Genomic DNA, 22792 nt, shown 5'->3' with positions numbered 1-22792 from the left:
TCGATCCCAGGTCCCTGGGACCATGACTCGAACGGAAGGCAGAGGCTTTAACCCACTGAGCCACCCAGGCACCCCAATGTCCCACATTTTTGCCTGTGTCAAAATCATTGCCCATGCAGTTTCCTTTGTCTGAGATTTCTGCACCACCTAGCAGGACCTTCTGTCCTACCCAACCAAGCCCCTTAAATCCTGGACTTCTGATCGACTCTCTTCTAGGTCTCAGGTTCAAGATACCTGAAGGCATTTTTAGTTCACTTTCACGCGCTTGAACAGTGATCCCTCCCCCTTTATCTCTTTAGTTCTAAGAAACAAATGCCTTTTACATTTAAGATGTATAAAATTAGAATGCTGTTCACAGCCAGTGCGCACATTTATAGAGGTAGTTGGCTTTGTTATACCAGTACCATTTTTTTCCTAAAATACTGCTATTAAACAGTCGTCTTATATCTTAAGAGATGTTAGGGTTAAAAATAATAATAATAATAATAATTTTTAAAAAAAGAAAAAAAAAATCCTGCAGTGATATTTCACAAATAGCCCTAAGCAGTCCTCATAGATCTTATGAGGCTCTTATTAGCACGATAGCCCTTACAAATGAACAAACTGAAGCCAAAACGGAAGGTGCTAAATGTATTCCTTGGTGAAAGAACAAATGAATAAATCGATCAACTTCTTTACGCGGGAACCACCCCTCTGTGACGATTAGCTTGTGCTTGCGTGTGTCAAATGGCTCTTGTTGCAATGCCTCCTACCCCTTCTCATGCCAGTCCCTCATCTTGATGGGCTTTTGATTTGCTTCCCTGACCTTCGCACTAGACTGCGCACCCTTAGAAGCGCTTTGTGCAAGGCAGCCTGTGGAAGCTCTCTGCTGCCCTCTGCTGGCTGCAGCGCGTGCCTGGGACTCGTTCTTCAGATTCCGGTTGGATCTCAGGACAAATGAGGAGACAGGAACAGAACAAACCAAGGAGAACAGCACACCCTACCACAACACTGATTGGGTATTATTGATCATCAGATTGGGTATTATCGACCATCAGATTGGGTATTGCATTTGTCAATTCAACATTGTTTCTTTTCCTTTTGATCCTAGCTGTGTCCTGCCTGTCCCAGAAGTCATCCCCTTTGAAGAGCGGATGGTTCACAGCCCGCCCTTCGCGTTGGCTTGTGCTATAATCTTATAAAATAGAGTTTGTGATTAACATATTTAAAGAAAAGGCATCCCGGAGACTATGGCTCTAAAAGTTCTATCTGTATTGCAGTCTTTTGACCTGGTCTATTTCGAAGGAAACGGCACACCATTCCGTAAGCCTTCTTAATACAGCCTGAGACACCCGCCACCTCTGGATTTAAGGCGGCGCTCCTGTCCTCGTGCCTGCGTGCAGCCGGCTTTGTCATGTGCATGTTCTGCACTAAAATCGACACATGTTCTTGAAGCATGCCTTTGTCGACTACATGGCCATTCTCTCCCCAAACTGGTAGGAACAATAATACATCTATTGTACTCGGCACCCCATTTCACTCTTATGTAATGATTTTCTCCACATACACTGTTGGGAGTTGGGAGATGTTGTTTCCCTAATTTTTTTTTTTTTTTTAAATTTGCCTGGATTTTCTAAATTCTCTTCCCCAAACGGTATTCCTTTTGTGGTCAGAGGACAAAAAACTCATACCAATGAAAGTTTATTCTAAGAATAAACTAAATTAATTAGCTACTTAATTAAGGGAACCCCATGTGGAGTTGAAAGAATGAATGACAGCAGCGGAAGATGGCTTCTGCTTTGTCACTGCTGAGAAATGGATGACGTCATATAAACATAGCCAGTTGGGTTTGCGGTGAGGATATGTCTCACTTTCTCATTTTTTTTTAACTTACTTTTTACGTACAGGGAAAAATGTTCATGTTTGATGATTAATTCTATGAGTCATGAAAAATTAATATGATTGTATAAATACCACAAAAGTTAAGACACAAGTTTCATCACCCTCTAAGATTTCTTCTCCCTCCCTTTCTTTTTATATTCCTTTTGTCATTCTCTTTTTTATTTAATTTAAAAAATTTTTTATTAACATATAATGTATTATTAGCCCCAGGGGTACAGGTCTGTGAATCACCAGGTTTGCACACTTCACAGCACTCACCATAGCGCATACCCTCCCCAATGTCCATAACCCAACCACCCTATCGTAACCCCCCTCTCCCCGGCAACCCTCAGTTTGTTTTGTGAGATTAAGAGTCTCTTATGGTTTGTCTCCCTCCTTTCCTACCCCGAAAACCCCCCACGTTGCATCTCCACTTTCTCATATCAGGGAGATCATATGATGTTGTCTTTCTCCGATTGACTTATTTCGCTAAGCATAATACCCCCTAGTTCCATCCACGTTGTCGCAAATGGCAAGATTTCATTTCTTTTGGTGGCTGCATAGTATTCCATTGTATATATATATACCACATCTTCTTTATCCATTCATCTGTTGATGGACATCTAGGCTCTTTCCATAGTTTGGCTATTATGGACACTGCTGCTATAAACATTCAGGGGCACATTCCTGTATATACACATATATATGTATATACATTTGTATGTATACATCAGATTATTACATTTGTATGTATACATGTATATACATTTGTATGTATGTGTGTGTGTGTGTGTATATATATATATACATATATATATGTGTATATATATATATATATATATGCAAATACCCAGTAGTGCAATTGCTGGGTCGTAGGGTAACTATATTTTGGACTTTCTGAGGAACCTCCATGCTATTTTCCAGAGTGGCTGCACCAGCTTGAGTTCCCACCAGCAATGTAGGAGGGTTTCCCTTTCTCTGCATCCTCACCAGCATCTGTTGTTTCCTGACTTGTTAATTTTAGCCATTCTGACTGGCATGAGGGGGTATCTCGTCATATTTTGGAGATCATATCTAGAAAACTTTGCCTTAAAAATGTCACAGAATTTTTGACCAATGTTTTCTTCTAAAAGTTTTACAGTTTTTACATTCTATACACTATTCTATGATCCACTTTGAATTGCCCAAACACTCGTCGTGGTTTTGATTTGTATTTCCCTGATGTCGAGTGATGTTGAGCACTTTTCCATGTGTCTGTTGGCCATCTGGATGTCTTCTTTTTTTTTTTTTTTAACTTTTTAAAAAACAATTTATTTAGATTTTATCCATTTGAGAAAAAACATGAGTAGGGGGAGGGGCAAAGAGAGCAGGGCAAGCAGACTCCCTGCTGAGCAGGGAGCCCTAAGCAGGGCTCCATCCCAGAACCTTGAGATCATGACATAAGCCAAAGGCAGATGCTTAACTGATTGATCCACCCAGCTGCCCCTTTCTTTGGTAAAAATATTAGATTGGCAGCTGACTTATCCACAGAGACCTGGCAGGCCAGAAAGAGCTGGCATGATATTTTCAGAGCACTAAACGAGAAAAACATGCAGCCAAGAATACTATATCCAGCTAGGCTATCATTGAAAATAGAAGGAGAGATTAAAAGCTTCCAGGACAAACAAAAACTGAAAGAATTTGCAAACACCAAACCAGCTCTACAGGAAATATTGAAAGGGGTCCTCTAAGCAAAGAGAGAGCCTACAAGTGGTAGATCAGAAAGGAACAGAGACCATATACAGTAACAGTCACCTTACAGGCAATACAATGGCACTAAATTCATATCTCTCAATAGTTACATCTGGATGTCTTCTTTGCAGAAATGTCTGTTCGTGTCCTCTGCCCATTTCTTGATTGGATTATTTGTTCTTTGGGTGTTAAGTTTGACAAGTTCTTTATAGATTTTGGATACTAGTCCTTTATCTGATATCTTCTCCCCTTTTTGTAGCTAACCCCTGAACCCAACCTTTACTTCTGTCTCTGTAGTTGTCCCCTTTCCAGAATGTCACATGATGTTTTTTGAATGTGACATTTTTCACTTGGGATACTTGCAGTTGAGATTTTCAAATTATTGTGAGTATCAACAATTTTTTTATTAGAAAGCATATTTCAGTATATAGATTAGTAGGCATATTTCAGTGTATAGATAAACATGTTGTTTATCCATTCACAAGTGTGCCTCTAATTTTTGATAATTAAGAATAAATTGTTAAAATTAATACAGGTTTTTTGTGACCATAAGTTTTAATTCCGTTGGTTACCTGTCTGGAAGTAGAATGAAGTGTTTGTTCATGTGTTAAGTGTGTATTTCACTCTATGAATAACTGCCAAAGGCTTTTATCAAAGTATGTGCAGCATTTTTAATTCCCACAAGAAATCTGTGGGTTTAAATTGCTCTGTATCTTTGCCAGTACTTACCAGCATAACTAAAAATAATTTCACTATTACAGTGGTTTTATAGTGATATTTCATTGTGGTTTTGACTAGTTTTTCTCTAACCATTAATGATATTGATCACATTTGCATTTACTTATTTGCCATTAATAATTTCTTTGGTGTAATGCATGTTTAAGTTTTGGTCCGATGTTTATGAGACTGTTTAATATATAATTGTTGGTTTCGAGGGTTCTTTATATATTTTGATAAAAGTATTTGTCTTTTCATGTCCTTAGTGTTGTTTTTGCAAAACAAAAGTTCTAATTTTGATGAAATCCATTTTATCAATGTAGTCTTTTATGGGTCATATTTTGGGTACCATATCTAGAAACCTTTGCCTTAAAAATGTTGCAGAATGTTTTACCAACCTTTTCTTCCAAAAGAAGGTTTTAAAATCTCTAGCTGTGACTCCAACAAGTATGTTTTTTCCTTTTCTTCTTCATTTTTCTTATTGGATGCTCTTTCGTGTCCATATGAATTTTACAAACAGCTTGTCCAAATCTACAAAAATTCCTGCTGAAATTTTGGTAAGCTGAAATTTTGTATAAATTGTGAATAGATTAATATGTTATCTGTATCTCTTTGCTTTTATTGCTTGGTCGCTCTAACAATTACTGGACGCATGACAAACATTTAAAATTCTAATTAAAATTAGCATTTTACCAGTTCAAGTAAAATGTTAATTTTAAAGCCACAGAGGTGTCTTTTTTCTTCATTTTACGTAATTATTGTCATAAATATACTACTCCTACATATTTAATATATTGAAATTGCTACCAGAAAGGTTTGTAAATTTAGCTTTCAACATTTATAATAATTTTAAATAACAAGATAAGAAACTTGTTACCAAATAATTACCTCTTACCTCTATTATATACAACCTTTTACCTTCCTACTTACAGTCCAAATTTTGCCTCTGTAATCATTTTTCTTAAAACTGAAGGATTTCTTTTGGCACTTTTTTAGAGGAAAACTATTCACAAAATTTTCAATTTTCCTTCATTTTAGAATATCTTTTTTTTTTTTTTTTTAGAATTTATTTCTTAAGGATATTGCCACAGGATTGTGAATTTGTTTGGAGGTTGGTCCCTCTCTCCCCGTTAAACAGTTTAAATATGTTGTCCCAATGTCTTCCAGGCTGCATCCTTTCTAAAAGAGTTTCACAGAAATTCTCATTGTTAATTCCCTGTATACAAAATGTCCTTCTCTACTCTCTGCATTCAGGATTATATATTTTTACCTTTGTTTTTCAGCTCTTTCATCATGATGTACCTGGGTATGACACACTTTCCAAAGGTCGCTGACCTTCTTTAATCTGTGTGCTTAAGATTTTTCGACCAAATTTGGAAATTTTGCACTATTATTTCTTTTTTCCCTTTTAAAAAAAATTCTGAATAAGACCTGTCTTCTTTCCTTCTGGAACTCCAAAGTAACAAATGTTAGACATTTTTAGGTTTTCCCCAAGCCTCTGAGGCTTTAGTCTTTCACATTATACCATTTCATTCAAGAAAGGGAATAAATTCTATCTATATATCATCAAGTTCTGGGACATCTTCATTTATCTTCAACTTTCTGCTTCTAAGCTCTCATGATGAATTTTTATTTCAGATACTATTAATTTCGGTTCTAATATTTCTAGTTAATTTTTAAGTATAGTTTCTATTTCTCTGAGAAGAATTGTATCTCTCCTTTTTTTTTAAGAGTTTATACCTCTACCATTTAGAGCACAATTATCATACCTACTTCATTTGTTTTTTATTTTAATTTATTTTCAGCGTAACGGTATTCATTGTTTTTGCACCACACCCAGTGCTCCATGCAATCCGTGCCCTTGCCCTGGGAAAACCACCTTCGTGATCATGGTATCTCCCCTGCCAGGTAAGTACATCATTTTTTTTAAAATATTTATTTATTTATTTCAGAAAGGGAGAAGGAGACAGCATGGGGGAGAAGGATGGAGGAAGAGAGAGAGACTCTCTCAAGCCGACTCCACACTGAGCAAGGAGCCCACCGCAGCTTGATTCCACAAACCTGAGAGCATATGACCTGAACCAAAACCAAGAATCAGATGCTTAATCAAGTTGTGCCATCCAGGTTCCTCACTACCTACTTTGAAAACTTTCTTGATTTGGAGTTTGCAGATGATCATTGGTCATAATTTGTAGTTTTTATGATGTCACCTATTTTGGGATTGGACTTTGGACATTTTCAGTATTATTTTGGAGACATTTGATTCTTTTAAAAAAAATTGGAGAATGTCTGTTGAAATTCTGTCTCTGTTCATTTTTCAGGCAATGAACCCAATTAGGTCAAATAGGTCTCATCTCTGTAAGTGGTGACTCTGATCTCAATTTTCACTGCCTAGGCTGTGCTTCTGGTACACATGCCTCCCAGTGTACTTGTCACTTAGAGTGTCACGGGGGATGTGGATAGTTCCTACCAGGGTTCGGTATTTCTTTACTATAAAGAGCTAGATAATATTGTAGGTTAGTGGACCACATATGGTCTCTGTTGCATATTCTCAATTACTTGTTTTATAGCCCTTAAAAATATAAAACTATTTTTAGTTCACAGGCTGTACCTACAGACTCTATCCATGGGCTGGCTTATTCTGTGGGATGTAGTTTTTCAAATATGATTTATAGACTATTTAGTTCTCAAAGTCTCTGAGGTGCTTCTTGGAGTCTGTTCTGTGAATGGCAAGCTTGAGATACTGACTGATTCCCACAGAGAATTACAGGATCAGAATTCCAGGACCAGAACTAGGGTCGTCTCTCCCCAGGATCTTCTTCACAGTCTCTGGATCTCAGGTGCCACTTTTCCTGACTTTTCTGGCCAAAACCACAGATTTGTCTCAGAGTCTCATCCCCTTCACTCTGTTACACATTTCCACACAAACTGAGCTAACTTAGAGCAAAGCAACAAGAAAAAGAAAGGCAAAATAGCAGAACTTTTCCCACACTCTGTATGACATGGGTCCTAATTCCTGACACCCCCCGCCCCCGCCCCGGACGAAGATACAGGAGTTTAGTGGCAGGTGTGAGGTGCTTGGGACATCGCTGCAGCTGTCTGATGGATCTTGCTGTCCCCAGAGAAGGGCAGGGAGAAGAAATCCTGTTACCTTATACTCTCCAGGTTGTAGCTTGCTGTGATGTTCGTTGTTCACACATGGTTCACAGTTTCTCAAGTTGGACCAACACTGGGTGATGAATGAAAAAAAAAAAAAAAGAAAGAAAAAAAAAAAAGACCAGCAAACAGGTCTTCAGTCTTGACTTTCTGCTCCAATATACTTGCCTTTGTTCACTTTTCAGAGTCAAGGTTTTTCTTTGCAATCAATGGAAAAAATAAAGAGGAAGGAGCTTGCTACATCATAGCTGAAAATAGATGACCCTACATATATTTTTGAGATTTTAAAAATATGTTTTACATGCATCTAACTCATATATTTTATGCTTGAAGGTCCTTTCATTTTGAAATATGTAGAAGGATGTTGGAGAATTGAATCGACTAAAGACTTTGGAAACTATGTATTTTACCAGGTTATATACAAGACCTGCAAATCCAAAATGGGGATTTTTGTTAAAAATTTACTTTATAAGTATAATGACAAAATAAAATTGTCAAAACTTCTGGCAATATTTATGCCATAAATGACAATTTAAAACTGAATTTGTATCCACATCTGCTAGGAAAAAAAGCCTGCACTCCGAACACACACACACACACACACACACACATACACATGCACATCTCCTGTATTTGATATCACAGAACATGAGAAACTGGAAGGTGATCATAAAAAACTATGACAGCAAAAAATACAATTCATGGTTTCAATAGCTTTTGCATTGTCAACTTTCTAAGAAATGGGTCCATGGTGCACACATTCATCAACAGAAGAAATCTTTCTGGTGTCAAACTGAATTGGGCATGAATAACTATAACTTGCCAGATATCAGGAAGTCTACAGAATTTTAACTCTTCTAAAACTGTCAATGTGAGTAACATCTTACGAAAACATATCTCAATAGTTTATGACACAAGATTTCTACAATATTTGCCAGATAACTGAGGATTGTTACAGTATTTACAGTTAATATTTTCAAAATTATGTTTCTATGTGTAGTTTTACATTTATTTTCCTTATACAAAAAATGGACAGTTAATTAATATAGACAAGGAGAAATAGTTTAGTAGTCAGCATAAATATTAAAATATCCACTTAATGATACAAGACCCTGGTACACCTAATCTAGGCCCTCCTGGTAAATATGAAGTGATTTCATATTAATTGTAGAAGAAAAAAATAATGAATATAGGTGCACTCATTAATATAATTACAAAACAAAATTTTTGGTAACATGATCATAAAACTTCTAGTATCTATAATGTGAGTATAGATAGAGTATAGAGCTCCAGTCAGAATATGGTTTCTGAATATTCATAGATCTCTTATATTCCTAAATTGTGTTGTCCTTGGTAGCAAATCTGGAGAAGCCGCGTGAGTTGCAGGAATCTCACAAGAGCAGTGCTGGAAACAAGAAGGAAAATCTTTTCTGTACAGGACAGTCAGGAAAGGTTTTGCTGATCAGTGCTTTTGAGCAGAGAGCAGAAGTTTAGAAAAGCCTGAGCTGTAAACCATTTGAATATATTAGAAAAGAACACTCAGGGGCAGAGGGAATAATAGTTACAAGAATTGTCCTGAGGAGGATATTTGTCATGAGGTGACTATCAGGTTTATCAGTTGTGGTTATAGCAGGTGGGTGAGGAAGAGCCTGGAGGATATTTGACCAGAGAGGGACCTGGGAGTTCTCTTATAAGTTTTGTGAGCCTTGTAAGTTTTGTCTTTGTCTTTAATTCCATGTGAGGTGATAAACCATTTGAAAGATTTAAGCAAATGAGTGACGTGTGTTTTAGAGGTTTCACTCTGGCTCTACTTAAGGCTGAGCTTCAGAGAGAATAGGGAGTAGACATTGTTCAAACAACAAAATTAGGAAACTTCAGTGTCAAAGCTAGACACTGATTTTATGGCACATATTTCTAAGGCTCATTGATTTTTTTTTCTGTTCCTAGATATATATATAGATAGATAGATAGATAGATAGTAGTTAATATAGCCATATTCCTGGTTTTAGAAATAAAAAGAATGTGAGATCTGAGGAATTTTTGTTTCAGCAGTTAATGAATCTTATCCTAACTAATACAGGCATGTCACCTTGAAATGGTTTTGTTGCCTTTAAAAAATATATAAAAATATGATGATTTCTTAGTGGCCAGACTGAAAACCCAAACACCTGTTAGGAAGAGAAACTATTTGAAAGACAAACCAAATGCACTTAATCCTGTATCTCTCAGTGTAGTGATTGGAAGGAATCAGAATATTGTGTATGTTATTTGTTTTCATCAAGTTATTATGACTAAAACATGAACATAGGCAAGAGTTGGCTGGGTTTTAAACAGTGATCAGATTAAAGAGATACAGACCTCACTGTTCAAAGACCTAGTAACAGGAAAGGATGAATGCCGCTAGATTCTAATAACAAACAATTAGACTAAAATGGTTTCAAGCAACAAAAGCCAGTAAAACTTCTCAGTTGAATAAAGTGTTTCCATCATGAGGCAACCTGAGATAAAGGGTCTCAAAATGGCTGCCATTAATTTGTGAGGAAGGGAGTGATAGTGAAGGAAGATAGCCAAAGGGGCAATAGTGACTCTCAGAACAGGTTCTAGGGGATAAATTTGCATATAGAAATTTGCATTTGAAACTGTGTGGAGGAAGACACTGAACGTTCCCATTTCCAGGAAACTATTGTTAGTGATATCTCTAAGAACTAAAATGAAAGTAGGGAATTCAACTATGGAAATAACATCAACAAGACTAAAATGTGTGGCCCCCACAGACCTGCATGTCCAGGAAGCAAGCTGAAAACTGTACAACTACAGAAAAATACATTCAGGTTTTATGTAGCCAAACAGGATAAAGAATGCAGAAAAGGCTCCCAGGGGCAAATCAGCATCTAATCAAGGACTGTCCCTCTTAAGCAAAGGAGTGTCACAAAGTTGCCCTGCACTGGATTTCCTTTCTAAAGGGAGTTTTAAATGCAGATACCCCTGTTCTGATCCACATTTTATAATATTTGAATGTAAGAGCCTTTTGTCTTTTTATTTCACATGTCACCATCTCAAGAAAGTAGAGCTTGCTTGACAAATTTTGAAACCAAAATATACTGAGGAATTCTATTTTGATATAGGTTTTTTTTTTTTCAACTCCTTTGTTCAACCTGTGCCAGTAGATGTCTGGATATGCCCTATGATAACAAATATACATGTTAAAGAGAAAGGGATTTCACACCAATTGTCATCACCATAGGTCAACTGATGATTTGATGTTTTGGGGTGACGCTGGGAGACGTGTTAATGATAAATAGAACCTCTGTCGGATTGGGTTTCTGGGTCTACAAGAAGAACAGAGACATTTTCACGACCAACTCCATGGCTTTTTGGGTTTTGGATTAATTGTTGTATTAAGTTATAGAGATTTGAAGGTTTATCAGTTATAAGAATTAAAATTATTTTAACTAATGAACTTCTTTAGTATTTTTTAATTTTTCTGTTTCTTTTCTATAATCAAATAATTATTAAAATGAGGCAAGCATTGGTCTAAGGAAGAACTTCAAAATATTTGAATCATGTTGCTCCTCAAAATCATTATTATGTAAACACTCAGAAGAATTGACATTGCAACACTTAAAGAAAAACAACATATATAAATAATTCTGTTTATTTATTAAGAATAATTTGTGGGGCACCTGGGTGGCTCAGTGGGTTAAGCCTCTGCCTTCGGCTCAGGTCATGATCTGAGAATCCTGGGATTGAGCCCTCCAGAGGGCTCTCTGCTCAGCAGGGAGCCTGCTTCCCCCTCTCTCTCTCTGCCTGCCTCTCTGCCTACTTGTGATCCCTCTCTCTGTCAAATAAATAAATAAAATCTTTAAAAAAATAATAATAATCATTTTTATGCTCCCCTAAAATTATGTTTACAGATCTTTCTTGACTTACAATAGGTTATATCCTGATATAATGTCCTAATAACCCCATTGTAAGTTGAGAATAGTTTAAGTCGAGAATGCATTCAATATACCTAACCTATGGAGCATCATAGCTTAGCCAATCCTACCTTCCACGTGTTTAGAACTCTTGGATTAGCCAGAAGCTGGATGAATTTATCAAGCACAAGGCCTATTTTATAATGAAGTGTTTACTCTCATGTAATTTATTGAATATTGTACTGGAAGTAAAATATCGAATGTTTGTATGAATACAGACGGCTGCCAGTGTATCGGTGGTTGACTCTCGTGATCATGTGACTGATGGGGACCCGGGACTCACTGCCGCTGCCCTATGATATGGGCAAAGTATGGTTTCAAATTTCAAAGAATGGTTCCTCCTTCCTCATCTGTGCATTGATTTTGCACCATCATAAAGTCAAAAATTCGCAAGTTGAACTGTGTTCTACTATTGTTTCTTTTAAAGAAGAAAAGCACAACTTAAAAGTAAAACATTTATTTTTTAATTGAACTTATTATAAGGATGTGTAATAATAATATAGGACTCTTTTTAAAAAATCAACTAAGAATCAGGACATTATTTACACTAGTGGAATGTTACCTCAGATAAACCAGTTCTTTCATTAGTTGCATTTTCATCAGTAACCAAGTTGTTGTTTTATGAAAATATTTGACTTTCCTAATTTTTAGAGAATAGTGAATTTTGCACATAAGTCTCTTACGCACTTCTGTGTTAGTTTCCTAGGGTGCCGACACAAAGTACCACAAACGAGGTGGCTTAAAATAACAGAAATTTATTTTCTCATGGTTCCAGAGTCTGGAAGTGCAAACTCAAGGTGTCCCCAGGGCCATGCCCCCTCTGGAACCTATAAGAAGTTATTCTTCCTTGCCTTTTCTTAGCTTATTGAAGCCCATAGAACTATATGATTTTACATTGTTAATAAATGAACAGGAAGTGAGATCTTTATAAAATCCCAATTTCTTTAACATTATGTTGATGTGGACCATACTGCCCTTATTTTTTTTAAGACTAAATGCAGTTAAATCATGGGTCAGTTCTTTCACAGTAGAACAGTAATTATTTATTTGTATCCACATATATAAATGTATGGTTAATTTTAATCTCTACTCTCTAATACCTATCTTATTGAAAAAACACTTTTCTGGGGAAAATGCAGTATGAATTTATCTATCATCCATCTATCTATCTATCTATCTATCTATCATCTATCATCTATTTATTTTACAGAAAAGAATATATATAAATACCATAAGGTAATTGTAGATGGAGAGGTCAGGGAAATTTGCTATACAGAATTGTCCAATTTTTAAATTTCATTTGCTAAAAATTTCAGTGTCATATAGATATATTTGTTTCCATTCCTGTTAATGAAAAAAAGAAGAACAGGCTTAAGAATTTTACTTCAGGATGTTTCTATTTTATTATAAATGAAGGAGAGTTCATCTGTCCCTTTGGATAGTACCTCAGAAGCCACAGAAACTGCCTGTTTATATTACCTCTTCTCTCCTTCCTCTTCATAAACCTTTCCAACAGAGTGAAGGTACATTTTAGTTTTATTAGGCCATAAAACTTGGTGCAATACATTTCATCCTTTTACGAATTGTCTTGAGAACATTTTAATTGCATTTCATTGTGCCTTGGTGTCAGATATGTTCTTTTATGACCTACTCTTCAAGCCTCACTCATTACTCTTCTCAGTTTCTCTACTAATGAGCAATATTGTATTTCTTAAGATCTTTTGTCAGTTCCAAAGCTGTAAACTTCCCTGTGCAAGTATTTTTGCTCGTGTTTAACCACATCCTTTAATCGTGCTCTTCCGATTCTTTTCCTCTTTCTTCATACATCTCCGTATTTTACTCTGACAGATTTCTCTTATTTATTTTTCCCTGCCTGAAAAACACATCTATCATCTTTTTGGAAAACTTATTTTCAATAAAATAATCCATATTCATTCGCACAAATTAGAGATTTACACAAACTAATTGCGTACATTAAAATGTTGCAATTGTTTGACAGTTGACACTGTGGACATTTTGTTATTCCTGATCGGATGCAGAGCCAAACAAGACTCCATAAAATCAGATATAACAAGGGAAGTAGTGTGATTAGGGGTGCAGTGCCCTTTGATGGTTTGTTGGGAAGAACCAGGGCAAACAGACTGTCCAAACCAGGCTCTGACAGGCCATACCTCTTCAAAGAAGGAAATCCTTGCTTATTCTACAGCATAGGAAATTTTAGGGACAATGAAAAACTAAAACTACGTTCTTTTTGTTATCAGTGTTGTGTTCCCTCTCCCTCTGCACCGAGCTTGTAGAGGTTCCAGAAAATTTCCTTTCCTTTTCTTGCAAAATTGGTTTCTACGAGGTGGAAGCTGAGACTTGCAGACAGATGTCACAGAGCAGTGACGAGAAAACAGCCCCTTGGCCTCCAGAAGAGATGTCTGACTCTTCAAACAATGAATGAAGAGTCTAGAGCCACACAGAACATTCTCCCATCCTGTGGGATGGAGACACATCCAAGGAGCCTATTCTAGAGCCAGCGGGACAGGAAAACAGGCTGGGCCTTTCCTGAGTGATGCGTGTCCGCTGCTGGTTGTGTGTCTGCACCTGAGGATTCAAGGAGACAAAAACCCCTCAGAAGAACTGCCCATGAGAGCACGTGGACAGGAGGGAAAAATATGGCTTTATCTCCGCCTCCCCTGGAAGCAACGGAGAAAAATTGGTGAAACAAAAATTGAGATTTAGTCCTTTTACTTACTTCATGTATGATCTGTATCTATCCCTAGATCTGTCTTTGCAAGTATATAATCTTATTAATGAATTAATATTCATTAGTGAATGAATATTAATTCACGAATTATTGATATTGTATATTATTAATTATATATTATAATATTATTAATGATGTAATATGCATATTAATTTTTCTTAATTTTACATGTGTCTTAGAATTGGTCTTAGAGATATGGGCAGACTCTACAGAGCAATGACAGAATAACAGAAAATGTGCAATCACATGCCCCTGGTCACAGGGAGAGCCCACTGAAGGCTGCACATTTGGGGGTTAAGCTGCCCTGCCCACTATTCTGTCTCCTTTAAGTATATTTAATATTGTTAAGTGGTCAGTCTTCTCTCTTTCAGATCTATTGGGGCAATGAACCTGTATAATCTAATTGTTCTCCCTTTTTTTTTCTTTCCTACTTATTCATTAATGAGTTTCTATTAAATGCAAATCACACCATCTCTGACCTATAGAGATAGTGTGATTTGTATTAAAATTGATTTCAATTTTCCTGAAAAAAAAATTCATAACCAAAGTGACTCCTTCCTCAAGGAAAATAATAAAAACTGAAGAGTCACCTTTGCTTTTATAATATTTCCTTAGTAATATAATTGTGAATATGCCACTTGTACTCACAGCTCCAATATCACACCTTTCTTTACTGCTTCAAAAACAGTGCTCCCTGAGAATATTTGTAACTTATGTTTTGCATTTCTTAACTATTTGCTGTTCAAGTAGAAGACTATAAGATCAATAAAATTGTTTGGACATTATTCTTTCCTCTTTAAAAACGTTTCTTATGAATTGCAATATAAAGTTATTTTGCTCTCTACCATAGTGTTCTGGGAAGACAAATAAGACATGACAGAATTGTAGGTCTTCAGGTTTAAAATCACTCCACAGATACTGGGAAATAATCTTAAAACCAAAACAAAAATAACATGGACACCATTTCATTTTTTTTCTTTTTAATTTAGACCTAGTTCAAGATCTTCTGGTGATTTGGTACACAGACTCAGAGTTCATGGCATTTCCTACGTTTAGTTCACTATATACCCTTTTTCTTCATGTTGTTCAATAACATAAATTCCCTTTTAAATTCATTTGGTTAGGGCACCTGGGTGGCTCAGTGGGTTAAAGCCTCTGCCTTCAGCTCAGGTCATGATCCCAGGGTCCCGGGATCAAGCCCCACATCGGGCTCTCTGCTCGGCAGGGAGCCTGCCTCCCTCTTCTCTCTCTCTGCCTGTCTCTGTGCCTACTTGTGATCTCTCTCTCTGTCAAATAAATAAATAAAATCTTTAAAAAATTTTAAATAAATAAAGTCAGTTAAATAATCATGCAGGTGGAGAACATCTTCCTTCAGCAATTATTTATTATGTACCTACCATGAAGCAGACATTGACTTCAGTGGTGATGAAGAAATCCAATTCCCTCCTCTGTTGGAGCTCCCATTCCAATGGAGAGGAAAGAGATGATAATCATAGAACACATGTCTAATGTCAGGTGAGGATAAATGATAAAAAGAATCATAAGGCCAAGTAAAGTACAAGAAGAGAAAAAGGAGACAGAGCATGAATATGTATTGTATATTTAATTCTATCCTAAAACATATGTATATATACACACGCACACATATGTATCATATGTATATATACATATATATACACATATACACATGCATATATATATATAGGAATGTTTACATACATATATTTGTATATGTGTGTGTATGTGTGTGTATATACATACATATAAATATAGATATAGATATATAGATATCTCTAGACATAAATATAGATATAGATATATCTAGATATAGGTATAGATATAGATATAGATATATGTCTAGAGATATCTATAAATCTATATCTATATCTAGATTTATCTATATCTATATCTATATATATGTATATACACACACACACACATACACACACATAGGTATAGATATACCTATATCTAGATATATCTATATCTATATTTCATAACATGTCCAGAAGCAGCACCTCTGGACCAATCATATTTGTACAGATAACTCAATGACATAAGCATGCTGGCCATGTTGATAACTGGGGGGAAGTGCTCTAGTAGAGGGGATGACACGTACAAAGGTCCTGAGACAGGAATATACCAAGTGTGCATTATGAGCATCAAGTGACCATCTTGGACCTCTCCAAGAGTATAGCATGTTGAAAGTGACAAAGATAAGGTCAGAAGGGGAACACTGGTGAAATCAAAGGATGATATGACTCACATTAAGGATTTTTACTTTTATTTCAAATCATATGAAACTCCATTACATGCTTTTGAGCCAGAGCGTTTTCTCTGGCTGTGGTGGTAAAAGCAGACTAAGAATTACTGAAGTTGGACGACAGATGTCAGTTGGAGGTCATTGTTAAAGTCCAGAAGAAAGTTCATTGCCACTTACACTAGAGTTGTAGTGGCAAAGAAGGTAAGCGACCAGTAAAATTTTGTGATTAAACTGAAGATAAGGCCAACTGAATTTGTTGGTGCCTTGGGTATAGAGTATAAGAGAAATGAAATTAACTTCCTTTAACAATTAACTTCCTTTATTTAAAAGACTTAAAGGATTATTGCCTTCACCATAAATAAAGAATGATGTTTTAGTTTCTCAGGAAGTATAAGAAGAAAATTATTATTTTATATAAAGTCAATATTGAATATGACAAAACCAGATTATATTATGTTGGAGAACTCTTTAACCTAAAGTAAAATTGATAGTTTTATTTTTTCCTAGGATAAGTCTAAATGACTTATGAGGGGAATAGACTATGAGTATCTTTTCACTTCATATGCCACAAGAAAAAAAATACATTGAGAATTCAGGCACATATACAATAATATTGCTTAAAGTGCTGTAAAATTATTTTGCCAATCAGATGAAATTACCCAACAATTTATAGTCACTGATGGGTAGTTAAATTAAAGCAGAACAGATGCATCATTCTGGAAACATAATCTTACATTGCTTCTTTTCCAAAGGATGTACATAATAATTGATAGACCTAATTTGCATAATGAGATGATCTTTAAGATGTACAAGAAAAAAATAATTATTTTTGATGATATTGGTAACTTCAATTCAATTATAAGCTACTTGATTTAGTCATATATTCATAAGTTTCTAAGAACATAATTTTGAAATTGAAATGTACCCCCAAATGAATTTGAATTCACTATAAAGCATTTGATCTGTTGTTTAAAGATAATTCAACTTGGCATAACCAAAAAGGATGTGGTAAGTGATTTAGAGCTATCATTTATCTTTGCTGATATTTTTATGTTTTTTTTATCATCTGTTCCATGTTGCATCACAGCTTTAGTGCCTGGTAGGAATATTATTTCACCACTTAACTGTTTTAATAAATAGGAGGAATAGAAACTAGAAAGAAAATCAGAAACAAACAGAAAAGTAACAAAACTTACTTCTAGGTAGTGGGCACTTTTAAGCAAAATAAAATTGTACTGGCAATTATTTACAGATGCACATACAAAATACTGTATTTTCTGCATGATTTTTCAAAGACTACTCTCCTGAAGGATAAAATATCACAATATTTTGGTTTGGAAGAGCAGGGAATTATTCATGTCCTTTTTATAAAAGCAGAATATCAGGAAGTCACCATTTATGTTCCTTGATAGTGCATACAATTGTGATATAATGTCAATTATCCACATTCAATAATATTCTTTGTAAAGCTTAGGTCAAGCAAAAATGAATTACTGAATACAAGAACCACATCTTCAGAAAGGATCCATTTTGGCCTAGAATGTGGAGAAAGCAGGCATAACCAATATATCAATATGGTATATATCTACTAAAATTTATTGTTTTACTAATTCTGATTTTCCTTACTAAAATGGGACAACAGGGGCTCCTGAGTGGCTCAGTCAGTTAAGTGTCTACCTTCAGCTCAGGTAACAATCCAAGGTTCTGGGATTGAGCCCACATCGGACTCCCTATCCAGCGGGGAAGCCTGTTCTCCCTCCCTCTCTGCTCCTCCTCAACCTCCAGCTCAGGCTCTCTGTCTCTTTCAAATAAACAAATAAAATTTTTAAAAAAATAAAATAAGATGGGACAAGATGTGAAAAAGTTTTTTTTTTTTAATTTCTAGGCTTGTATTTCATTTCTTATGATCTTCTTACCCTAAATAAATTTCTTCATTCAATAATTCAAAACAAACAAAATAAGAAAAGAAAAAAGTTGCTGAATGGCAGTTTGAAGTCAGTTAAAAATGTAAGTCTCAGATTTATAAGAAGAGCAAAATAACATATTGGACTGTAATATTGTTGAATGCTACTATTTCTTTTTTTTTTTTTTAAGATTGTCTTTATTTATTTGAGAGAGAAGGAGTGAGAGAGAGCATGGGAGGGGAGAAGGTCAGAGGGAGAAGCAGACTCCCCATGCAGCAGGGAGCCGGATGCAGGACTTGACCCTGGGACTCCAGGATCATCACCTGAGCTGAAGGCAGTTGCCCAACCAACCGAGTTACCTAGGGGCCCCTGTTTCTTACTATATTAATGAGGTCCTGAAACTAGTCATTAATCACAAGGATTTGGCGGAATCACAATCCTATGCTAAAACACTTACAAACTATATTAAATAGCCATATAATTACATAATGTGTGGAGTAAAATATTGTAATTAATATATGTGGAGTGAAGGAAATAATTAATATGTAGAAATGTAGGGGTTATATTTAGAGAAAGGATTGATAAAACTCCGAATATTTTGGCAAATTTATTCTGTTAATATCAAGAAAATGACCCCATGAAGTGGAGGGGGGGAGGGTGAGATCATTAGAATTGTGAGAGCTTAATGATAGTAATTACAGGATATAAGTAAATTAAATAAAAGTAAACAAAATCTGGTAACTGTGATATTAAGATTAATAGGTTGACAGTGATTTTCAAATCTATTTTCTCATTATAGTGTTTTTTTTCTATGAAGTATTGAGAAAGGAGTGTTGAAATTCCAACCTTGAATTGTGATCATACTTTTTTAGGTTTTTTCAGCTTTTACTTCATATTCTCAGTAACACACACATTTATAATGATGGCTATTATGAATTGATCCATTTGGAATTATAAAATATCATTTTTATCTCCCATAATATTTCCTGTTTTGAAATCTACTCTCTTTTTTATTAACAGAGCTATACTGGTTTTCTTGTCATTATTGTTTATGTGATTTTTTTCTTTTTTAAAAATTTTTATTAACATGTAATGTATTATTTGCCCCAGGGGTACAGTTCTGTGAGTCGTCAGGCTTACACATTTCATAACACTGTGATATTTATTTTTTATTCCTTTACTTTGAACCTGTCTCTGTTCTTTATATTTAATGTGCTTCTTCTTTTTTTTTTTTTAAAGATTTTATTTATTTACTTAACAGACAGAGATCACAAGTAGGCAGAGAGGCAGGCAGAGAGAGAGGAGGAAGCTGGCTCCCTGCTGAGCAGAGAGCCCGATGCGGGGCTCGATCCCAGGACCCTGGGATCATGACCGGAGCCGAAGGCAGAGGCTTTAACCCACTGAGCCACCCAGGCACCCCTAATGTGCTTCTCCTTAACCACACAGACTTAGATCTAGTTTTTTTTCATCTATTCTGACAAACTGAATTTAAATGTAGTGTTATAATATTGAAATTTAATATAATTTTCAAGAGTATACGGTTTAAATCTGCCATTTTGGCATTTGCTTTCTATTTATCTGTTTTTTCTCCTTTCTTCCTGACTTCTTTTGGTTTAATTGATTATTCATTAGTATTTCTTTTCTTCCTTATTGGATTATTAGCTACACTTCTTTCTTTAAATTTTTAGTGGTCATTCTTCATCCTACAACATGCCTTTTAAAATGTCACAATCTAGGGCACATGGGTGGCTCAGTCAGATAAGTGTCTGCTTTCAGCTCAGGTCATGATTTCAGGGTACTGGGATCGAGTCCCACATTGGACTCGCTGCTCAGTGGGGAATCTGCTTCTCCCTCTCCCTCTGTGCTTTTTATCTCTCTCAAATAAGTAAATAAAATCTTTTTAAAAAATCACAATCTACCCTTTAACAGCTTCATATATAACATAAGAAATATCCACCAATAATTTTTTCCAACTTCCATAATACCTTATCATTATTACTTTAAGTAATCTTTTAAGGAAATTAGAATGTAAGGAAACAAAAGTCTTTATCATTAATGTATATATTTCCCTTGTTTGGGGGTGTTTATTTCTGTGAGCAGATTCAATTTCCTCCAGGATATCGATTATTCTTCCACAGCAGTAACTTCCAATACCATTTTTTCTATTATAGGGATAAGGGAGAATAATTCAGCTATTTACATCTAAAAATGGCCTTAATTTACGTCATTTTTAAAAAGTTATTATAGGGGCGCCTGGGTAGCTCAGTGGGTTAAAGCCTCTGCCTTCAGTTCGGGTCGTGATCCCAGGGTCCTGGGATCGAGCCCCACATCGGGCTCTCTGCTCTGCGGGGAGCCTGCTTCCTCCCCTCTCTCTCTCTCTCTCTCTCTCTGCCTGCCTCTCTGCCTAGTTGTGATTTCTCTCTGTCAAATAAATAAAATATAAAAAAAAAAAAACCTTTGATACAGTGGGAAATTACCTAATAAAAGAATGACAAAGTGAGCTCTGTTTATTTACTTTACAATTAAGTAGCCAGTTTCCTCAACCCCATATTTCTTTTTGAAAAATCAATCTTTTCCCTCTGATCCCATGCACTTTGTCTCATTGTCAGTGAAGCCACATACTTTATCAGCTGAGCTAAATCTCCGCTGATTTGTCTTTGCTTATTTTTTAGACATATTACATGTTGTCTGTTGTCTTCATTGATTTATAAGACCTTTGAATATATTAAGAATATTAATCTTTTAGTTTTTCTTTAGATGGTAATCATGTCACCTGCTTTTATTTGCTTTTCAATTCAGGTTAGTGTATCTATTTTCTGCACAGTTAAATTTACGTCATTATGCTTTGCATGCTTGTCCAGCAATGTTCCTTTTTCTGAAGTTCGTCCCTGCTATCAGCTCCTAATGAACAAGCACAGTAATTATATGGTATAGAATTAGATGCCTTTGACATAAATTCTGTCATTAGAGCCCAACATGGATACTTTGTCCATCCAAAGCCTTAGAAAAGGCAAAATTAAAATAGAAGAAGAAAAGTAGAAGAGATTCTATGAGGAAAAAACAAATGAAAATCCTTGTTATTTTTTAGTGAAGACAGAGAAAGACATTATCTAGAGATCACCTACCCATTGAGGAAGAAAAAGAGAGTGATTTCCTGATCTTTATGTTACCCTGAGATCTATCCTTTATTCCTGCATCTCGTTTCTACAAACTTTTCGTTTATCCTTTTATTAATTCTTATTTTAAGTTTGAAAATTTCTCCACATTCCTCTATTTTATAGCTACAGTCAGGCCGTGACATGTATTTATAGTGTGTGCTCTGGGGCACCTGGGTGTTTCAATCAGTTATGCAACTTCCTTCAGCTCGGACCATGATGCTGGGGTCCTGGAATTGAGCCCTGCTCAGCAGGGAGCCTGCTTCTCACTCTTCCTCTGCCTGCAGCTCTGCCTACTTGTGTTCTCTCTCTGTCAAATAAATAAATAAAATCTTAAAAATAAATAAATAAAACGTGTGCTTTGTCCAAGGAAATCGGTGACTAAATATGTTCTCTGTGCAATAGAACTCTGTCCTCTTCTTGGGAAAAGTTGAGGCCCAGACAAGATGGCAGGGAAGTAGGAGGAGGGACCGTTTCAACCTGTACCCTAAAGTGAGCTGATTACCTACCAAAGAACTCTGATCACCCATGAAACCAGCCTGAGATTAGAATTATATACTTCTGGATCTCTATGGGGCAGAAAAAAACCAGTGGGCAGAGCGTTCCAGGGTGCACCTTGCCTGCACCATGGTCGATACATTCAGCTACACATCTGTTCAGCCACCTCTCACTAAAATTAGTAGGAGGAGGAATGCCCAACAGAAGAAAAATTCAGATACTGGGCCTTCTGCAATAGAACTATTGGATATGGACATAAACAATATGTCGGAAAGGGAATTCAGGCTAACAATTATCTAGGCAATAGCTAGGATAGAGAAAGCCATGGACGACAAAATGGAATTGATTAGGCAGAAGTGAAAGCCACCAGGGAAAGGTTGATACTTTTAAAAATTTACATATGGGTTTTGTATTGAGTAATTAGTGATGGACATGAAAAAATGAGCCTTGGGTTGAAATGAAAATAAATATGAATAATGAATCATAATGAAGTGAGAATAGTGAAAAGAGTAAAAAAAACAAACTGGTTTACAAAGAGTCCATTATATGTTTTATGGTAAGAAATTAAATCACCTCCATTACTTCCCTTGTCCACTGAACGTGAGAAAATAGTAACATTTGTAGACAAATGTAAGAATCTGTGACTGTGTGTCAGTTATACTAGACTTTAAAAGAAAATAAATTCCTTCATTTCTGGCTGAATGTCCATAGACAAAAGTTAACAATTACATAGAACTACAAAATCCTATTTGTCTCAAGCAGAAAGAGAAACTTTTGAA

The sequence above is a fragment of the Mustela nigripes genome, chromosome 12, assembly GCF_022355385.1.
Source record: "Mustela nigripes isolate SB6536 chromosome 12, MUSNIG.SB6536, whole genome shotgun sequence".
In the NCBI taxonomy this organism is placed as follows: Eukaryota; Metazoa; Chordata; class Mammalia; order Carnivora; family Mustelidae; genus Mustela; species Mustela nigripes.
The sequence above is the reverse complement of the archived record's forward strand: the minus strand, read 5'-3'. Positions refer to the sequence as shown.